At 37.5% G+C, this 4,804-nt stretch overlaps 1 pseudogene; it reads right to left on the bottom strand.

Annotated features, from left to right (window-relative positions):
• Positions 1-500: 500 nt before the first annotated feature.
• On the bottom strand, positions 501-1,925 carry LOC144313423 (elongation factor 1-alpha 1-like; annotated as a pseudogene).
• Between the last annotated feature and the right edge of the window lie 2,879 nt (positions 1,926-4,804).

Below are 4,804 nucleotides of genomic sequence, written 5' to 3'. Positions count from 1 at the left end.
ATTTTTTTTTTTCATTAAACTTTTGTTTTAATGGGTCTCAAAATTCTGTGACAGATTTTTGGTCAAGTTGTTTCCATTAAAAAAGTACTGATTTTAGGGATCCCTGGGTGGCTCAGTGGTTTAGCACCTGCCTTTGGCCCAGGGCGTGATCCTGGAGTCCCAGGATCGACTCCCACATCGGGCTCCCTGCATGGAGCCTGCTTCTCCCTCTGCCTGTGTCTCTGCTTCTCTTTCTCTCTGTGTCTCTCATGAATAAATAAATAAAATTTTTATTAAAAAAGTACTGATTTTAAAAACTAATAATTTAAAACTGCCACACATGCACACACACACACACACACACAAAACAAATGGTCTACAAAACATTCTCCTTTCCTTCCGAAGGTTTTACGATGCATTGTCATCATTAACCAGTCTTTTACTATTAAATGTCAATGGCCAATTGACACGAACAGTTCTGAGACCGTTCTTCCACCACTGATTCAGACTGGGGTGGCAGGTATTGGGGATAATATTCATTTCGTCTTCTGAGCTTTCTGGGCAGACTTGATGACTTTGCCAGCTCCAGCTGCATTCTTGTCCACCACTTTGATGACACCCACAGCGACCGTCTGTCTTATGTCACGAATAGCAAAATGACCCAGAGGAGGAGAGTCAGAGAAGCTCTCAACACACATAGGTTTTCCAGGAACCATATCAACAATGGCAGCATCCCTAGATTTCAAGAACTTGGGACCATCTTCCAGCTTTTTTTCCAGAATGACGATCTATCTTCTCCTTCAGCTCAGCAAACTTGCAAGCAATGTGAGCTGTGTGACAATCCAGCATAGGTGAACATCCAGCACTGATTTGGCCTGGATAGTTCAGGATAATCACCTGAGCCGTGAAGCCAGCTGCTTCCATTGGTGGATCATTTTTGCTGTTACCAGCCATGTTTCCATGACGAACATCTTTGACAGATACCTTCTTGACATTGAAGCCCACATTGTCCCCAGGAAGAGCCTCACTCAAAGCTTCATGGTGCATTTCAATGGACTTTACTTCAGTTGTAACATTGACTGGAGCAAAGGTGACCACCATGCCAGGCTTAAGTACCCAAGTCTCCACTCGGCCCACTGGGACAGTACCAATACCACTAATTTTGTAGACGTCCTGGAGAGGCAGACCTGAGGGCTTATCAGTTGAATGAGTTGATGGCCGAATGCAAACCAGAGCTTCAAGCAGTGTGGTTCCACTGGCACTCCCATCTTTACGGGGGATTTTCCATCCCTTGAGCCAAGGCATGTTAGCACTTGGCTCCAGCATGTTGTCACCATTCCAACCAGAAATTGGCACAAATGCTACTGTGTCGGGGTTGTAGTCAGTTTTCTTAGTGTAGGTGCTGACTTCCTTAACCATTTCCTCGTATCTCTTCTGGCTGTAGGGTGGTTCAGTGGAATCCATTTTGTTAACACCAACAATTAGTTGTTTTACACCCAGTGTGTAAGCCAGAAGGGCATGCTCACAGGTCTGCCCATTCTTGGAGATACCTGCTTCCAATTCACCAACACCAGCAGCAGCAATCAGGACAGCACAGTCAGCCTGAGATGTGCCTGTAATCATGTTTTTGATAAAGTCTCTGTGTCCTGGGACATCAGTGATGGTCACATAATACCTGCTGGTCTCAAATTTCCACAGGGAGATATCAATGGTTCACGTTCAGCTTTCAGTTTATCCAAGACACAGCCTACTTGAAGGAGCCTTTCCCATCTCAGAAGCCTCCTTCTCAAATTTTTCAATAGTTCTTTTGTGGATGCCACCACATTTGTAGATCAGATGGCCAGTAGTGGTAGCCTTATCTGAATCTATGTGTCCAATGACGACGGTGTTTGTTTGTTTGTTTGTTTTTCAATGACGATGTTTATATGAGTCTTTTCTTTTCCCATTTTGGTTTAGGTTTAGCGGTGGTTTTCATGAGACCTGTGTTCTGGCGGCAAACCCGTGCCCCCCCCCCCCCAAAAAAAAAAAGAAAGAAAAGTCACACAGTCCCCTCTAAAGCAGTATATCACTAGGGAAATACTGTACACACACTTGCTCTCTTTAGGAACCAGACAAGAATGATCACCATCTTCACAACAAATTAACTCTATGAGAATTTAACCTACACAAACACTCAGTGGAGGGGATCCCTGGGTGGCGCAGCGGTTTGGCGCCTGCCTTTGGCCCAGGGCGCGGTCCTGGAGACCCGGGATCGAATCCCACATCGGGCTCCCAGTGCATGGAGCCTGCTTCTCCCTCTGCCTGTGTCTCTGCCTCTCTCTCTCTCTGTAACTATCATAAATAAATAAAAAAAATAAAAAAAAATTAAAAAAAAAAACAAACACTCAGTGGAAAACAATTAGAAGATTAAAAATGGAAAAAGAAAAAAAAAACAAAAAAAAATAAAAATGGAAAAAGAAGAGGCACAACTGTCTTTCTTTCCAGAAGATATGAAAAAAAAAACTCTCCAAAATTGAAAGTAAAATGAAACAATTCAATCTAACTGTATATCAAATTGGCAATACAACGATAAAGAGGAAAAAATTATTCAAATTATTTCAATTGTCTTTAGAAGATAGGACTCTGTATAGTCTTAAGGCAATATATCATATTTTTTATTTTTCTTAATTTTTAATTTTAATTTTTAATTTTTTTCATATTTTTTAAAAGGAAAATCCTGTACCTTACTTAGTAGCAACTTTAGTATTGAGATCATAATTTTGAAGCCATTTCATCTACATCACAGCATAAAAAAGAGTTATATTCACATGATTGGAGCCCAGTATTTTTTACATGAAAGAAGGGATGCAAATACAAGAATCAAAGAAATTGAGAGAAGCTTATGTCATTCAGGGAAAACTAGGAAGGGAACTTCATCAATTTGGTAAGGAACACACCCAAAACAACAATAGTAACAACAGTTAATATCACTTTAATGGTGAACTATTGAATGCTTCTCCACTAAGTTGGGAGCAAGATAATGATATCTATTCTTACCACTTCTATTCACGTTGTACTAAAGAACCTAGCTAGTGCAATAAAACAGTAAAAGGAAATAGAAGGCATACAACTGGAAAAGAAGAAATAAAATTCATTTTATTCACAAATGATTTGATTTGATGGTTGGAAAATCCAGCTGAGTCTACAGTTGTTTCTAGAATAATAAGTTGAATTTAGCAATGGTATCTAGATACAAGGTCAATAGGAAATATATTTTTTGCATATTAGCAATAGCCAACTAGAAAATAAAAATGTTAAAACTACATTTTTTAAAAAAAATTTTTATTTATTTATGATAGTCACAGAGAGAGAGAGAGAGGCAGAGACACAGGCAGAGGGAGAAGCAGGCTCCATGCACCGGGAGCCTGATGTGGGATCCGATCCCGGGTCTCCAGGATCGCGCCCTGGGCCAAAGGCAGGCGCCAAACCGCTGCGCCACCCAGGGATCCCTAAAACTACATTTATAAGAGCACAGAATTGCATCAGATACTCCAGAATGAATTCAAAGATATGCAAGACTTCTACATTTGTGGTTTTGAAAACTATAAAACATTGCTAAGAGAAGTTGAAGACCTAATTAAATAGAGAGATATATGTTATTTCAGGAATTGGAAAACTCGGTATTGTTAAGACATCTAGTTTCCCCAACATGATCAATAAAGGTAAGACAATTCTGTAAAAATCTTAGCAGATTTTTAAAAATTGAAACTCATAGCTGATTTCAAAAATTATGTGAAAAAAAAAGTAAAAGGTCTGTGATAGTCAATCTTGAAGAAGAATGGCTTTGAAGGACTAGATGTCAAGAATTAATCTCAATCTAAGAGAGTAATTGAGACACTTTACTATTGACATAAGGACAAATAGTTCAATGGGTCCAGAAATAGAACCATGCATGTATGGTTACTTTGTGTATAAGAAAATCACCAAAGCAATTCATTGGGAAAGGATGAATTTTTTCAATGAATGGTATTGGAACAATTTAATATCGATATGGAATAAAGGCCTTCAAAATATGCTTCATCTTATAACATGCACAATTATTAGAGATTAAATAATATATTTAAATGTGAAATATTAAACTATTATACTTATGGAAAAACACATGATGTATTCATGAAATTAGGGTAGGTAAAAAATTCATAATTAGGACACAAATGAATTAACCATTAAAAGAAGTTCACAAATCAGACTTCATCAAAATTAAAAACTTTTCATGAAGAGCACCATTATGAGAGCAAAATAAAATCATACATCTACAAAGAGAGTTGAACTGCAATATTTATATGACAGTTTTACTCATAATAGCTAAAAATAGGAAGGTCTCAAATGTCCATCAACAGAAGAATGGGTAAATAAACTGTGTGCATATGGATAATCTCTGGACAATCTTTTAAACTTTTCTATATTTTTTAGGTTTTTCATAAAAAGATTTTGGGTGGAAAAGTACAGGAAAGAAATAAACACAGTGGAGGGCTAAATATGCTGTTTAATTGTCTCTAAGTATTTAGATTTGGAATGAATTTATGAACTTTCATTTCTATGTTATGTTTTATGTAGTATATCTGGGTACTATTACATTTAGTATATATATTTTAATAAATCATGAATCTTATTTTGTCAAGACGGTGTAAAAGAAAAAAGAAGCTATGTACATCCCGCTAACTGCAGCTGCACCTATGATAGATCCTATGCATAGAAAACATGATGTTTTCAATGAGATTTTTAGAGGTATACAGAATTGCCTAACTTTATCATAATTATTCTTTGAGTGCATAACACCAAAGAA

Source organism: Canis aureus, chromosome 5 (genome assembly GCF_053574225.1).
Source record: "Canis aureus isolate CA01 chromosome 5, VMU_Caureus_v.1.0, whole genome shotgun sequence".
In the NCBI taxonomy this organism is placed as follows: Eukaryota; Metazoa; Chordata; class Mammalia; order Carnivora; family Canidae; genus Canis; species Canis aureus.
This window is presented reverse-complemented; position numbering and strand designations above follow the sequence as displayed.